The sequence below is a fragment of the Leptopilina heterotoma genome, unplaced genomic scaffold (assembly GCF_015476425.1).
Source record: "Leptopilina heterotoma isolate Lh14 unplaced genomic scaffold, ASM1547642v1 Lhet_116, whole genome shotgun sequence".
NCBI classification, from domain to species: domain Eukaryota; kingdom Metazoa; phylum Arthropoda; class Insecta; order Hymenoptera; family Figitidae; genus Leptopilina; species Leptopilina heterotoma.
This window is the reverse complement of record NW_025110835.1, coordinates 262,452-266,587: the sequence shown is the minus strand read 5'-3', so window position 1 is coordinate 266,587 and position 4,136 is coordinate 262,452.

Sequence of the window (4,136 nt, the reverse complement as noted above, 5' to 3'; positions counted from 1 at the left end):
AATAATAACAATAATATTTAGTATAATAAATAGACTATAAAAAATCTCATTCTAAAATTACTATTTAGTAAAATAAAAAATGAGGATATTATTGTTGTTGCACTAATATTATAATTATTCAGTAATATTATTGCTAATAATTATAATTGCTACATTTAATTGTTTACTATAAAAATTTTGTAACAGTACAAAAAGTATTTTGGAAATAACAAATAATTGCATAAATTCAATTATTTAAAAAAAAAATTTTAATTCTTCTTATAAAATTCAACTATGTTCAAAATTTGAGAAAAATTTTTCTAAAAATCCCAATTATCTTTATAACTAACAAAATTCTTCTCCAAAGTTCAATTATTATATTTTCATTGTAAAAAAATTCTTGTCCTAATTTCAATTATTTTCAAAAATTTTTCTAATTTCAATGATTTTCAATATCTACTATTTTAATAAAATTTCCCAAAAAGAATTCAATTACTTTAAACATTTTTTAATAAAATTGTATGAAAACATTTTATTATTTTCATAAATATAATAAAAATTTCACAAGAATTCAATTATTTTCAAAAAAAAAATTAAAATTCTTCTTATAAAATTCAACTATATGTTCAAAATTAAAAAAAAAATTCTTGTCAAAATCCCAATTATCTTTATAAATAACAAAATTCTTCTCCAAAGTTCAATTATTTTCATAAATGGCAATAAAATTCTTGTCATAATTTCAATTATTTTCAACAATTTTTCTAATTTCAATGATTTTCATTATCTACTATTTTAATAAAATTTCCCAAAAATAATTCAATTATTTTTAAATTTTTTTTATAAAATTGTATGTAAACATTTTCATAAATAATAAAAATTTCACACGAATTCAATTATTTTTATAAAAAATAAATTTTTTTTAAGGAATTCAATTATTCTTTTCATAAAAAATAATTTAAAATTCTAGAAAGTATAGTAATTGAATTAAAATGATGAAAATAATTTTAATGAAGTTACGCAGTAACAATATTCTTATAATATAAAATAATGATTTTATATCTCTCGGTCATGTTTTATATCAATACTTTTATAAGTTGTTTAATTTAAAAAAGGTTTGAATTTGAAATTTTTGAATGTCTGAATTCCTGTAGAAAATCCTGTTCCAAAAATAAGATTAAAAATAGGAATTGTGCAAATATTTTTCTTCTTTTTCTAAAACAAAATAATAATTTTGTTAAAAAAATTGTGATTCATAAAGAAAAATAATGCAAAATAAATAAATTTTCTATTTCTTAATCACAGTTGTTTAACAATTTTCTAATTTTGCTTAGAAGTAAAGAACAAAAATCTGTATAATTTCAATTTGACAAAACATATAATATTTAACAAAATTTTAGTCTTTTAATGAAAAGAATTGAAAAAAATTCGGATGATTTCTATTTGTCATTACAATTTTGAATTAATTATAAAATAAAAATAATTATAACATAATAATATAATATACAATCTGTCTAAAGATAACAAAAAACAAAAGACAACTTCAGAGTGTGAGGGACAGAAAAAGTGAATGAATGAAAAAACATTCAAATTATTATAGTTAATTAGTAAAATTATTGTGTAAATTTTGTTTAAAATAAAACTGAAATCACAACCTGCCATCATTAGAAGTCAACTACAAAAATAACAGTAAAATCTTAATCTTAGTTTAAGGAACAAATACATAAAATCTTTTATACAAAATTTTTAACACAGTGATGATTTTCATACAAATAGATCTTGAATGCATTCTGTAAACACGTTTATGTTACAACATTAAAAGCAACTATGAACTAAAAACTACAATTTCTTCATTCTAAATTTAAGATAGTATCATCATTATAAATTAAGACTTAAATGGGTATAATTTTTTTACTAAATTTAAATCTACAAATATATAACTTTTGTAAATATTTGTACTTATATATAGATTAAGAATATTAATTTATTTCTGAATTTCCTGATACAATTTTATTAATAATTGTATAATTTAATACCAAAAATTAATTTTTAGATGCTTACTTTTATTTTAAGTCCAAAAATGTGTTGAATATACAAGAAAAATTGTGTTTTTGTTGCAAATACTTCAACACTTTATTTCTATAAATTTTATTTTTATTCAACAAGTTTAGAATTCAGAATAATACTGCGACAAGGCTAAAATTCAGTCAAAAATAATATACTAACGGTTTTTGGTCCAAAATTGACAAAAAAGTATGCTTTATTTTTTGTAGTGTAATTTTTTTTTATTTACAGTATAATATATTGACTCTGTACACGATAAAGGTAAATATACAAATTTTGCACATTGATACTGTTTTATTTTTACTACGATTTATAAATGTAAAAAGCATTTTAGATAAATCTTATATTAAGTCAGTCTGAAATTGAGATTTCGAACGTAAACTAAATTGAGTGCAAATAAAAAGTTTACATGTCTAATTTATACTAAAAAAGTAAAATTCAGATTCACTGGTCTTAATTTAAAAAATCTGTCTTAAAATCAACATACAAAATTGCAAAATTTAAGAGATAAGCATCTAAAATTAAGCACAATAAAACTATTGGGGTGACAGAAGAGTTAAAAACTGTTCGGAAAATCAAAACAGTCTTAAAACTTTTATAACTGGAAATAAGACACATTTTTTTCTTTAGAATCAGATTTTTTACACTCTTTATTCAGTGTAACAAATATACACAGTAACTCTCTGCACTTGAATCATTTAAAAATCATAGTTTTAACATACAATCGTTGACTGACTCTTTGCTTCTAAATTAGTTGAAAATAATTGTTTGTCAGTGAAAAACTGATTGATTTTCAGTTAAAAGTATCTGAAAAGTTAATTAAACTTGCGACTGATTCCAATTTAAAGATCTTATATGTTCAATACGAAATCTAAAATCCATGCAAGACAAAAAGTGTGTTGAATTTAAGAAAAAACGTATATTTAAACTGCAAGCTTTTTAAGTCTTTTATGAATATACTTTTCATTGTTCAAATTTTTTGTCTTAAAATGAAAGTAAGCTGATTTGACATCTTTAAACCAAAGTTTTATGATCTGAAATTGAGCCAAAATATTTTCTTCCATTTGAACAATGCAAAATTATTCATAAAGTCTTAAAAAGCTTACAGTTTAAATACGTTTTTACTCATAATTTTGATTTTTACACGCAGTAAAAAGTAAGTTTTTAAAGCAGCATGGCAATCTTAAATTGAGATGAAACATTTCTATAAGACAACCAATGATGAATTTATGCAATGGAGTTTGGAGGATTTAACAGAATCAGAGAATATGCTGAATTTAATACTGATGAGAGCTTAGATTAAGATTTACGTTTTTTACTCTTGAAATCTTGGTATATTATCTTACACTGTTCAAAGGAATGAAATATTTCTTAAAATCAACTTATAAAACTGATTGCAAGATCCGAAGCATTTCTAGACAAAAAATGGGTTGAATTAAAGAAAAAAATTTAACATCTAACATAAAATAATATGATTTTATCACTCGGTCGTCTTTAATGATTATAAAATATGAAGATAACGATCACTCCGACTCGAAGAACGAAGTTCTTCGATTCGCAGTGTTCGTTATCTTCATGTTTTATAATCATTTAATTTCTAAGTTCTTCATGAAATTATAATTCTTTACAGTCACAGTAACCGCAAAGAAAAAAATTTTCTTTTTCATTCTGAAAATACAAAATCACAAAAGCATGAACTGCTAAACATAAATGTTTGACAGTTCTCATTGCCAAAATAAGGAGACATTCCCCCTCTGCAAAAAATAAGGAAGAAAAGAAATAGATTAGAAAAAAGTGTATTAACAACAATAAATTCGAATTCACCTGGTCGCAGGGGGAATCTCTCTTAACACAATAAGGAGAGACTTATATGTATAAAGCTATACACGCGAGTTAAATTCTAAGGGGAAAAAGTGGGTGTGTTCAGGGGGTACTTGTCTTACATAATCGTGTTGTACGATTGGTTGGGACCTAGGTCCCCTTTTAATCCGATTGGTTCGCACTGAAGCAGGCGTTAACAGGTGGGCCGATTGTACTCCTGCCAGGAGAAAATCGGCTCAGGCAAGAGAGCTGAGACACCTTCCTCAGTCGCACAG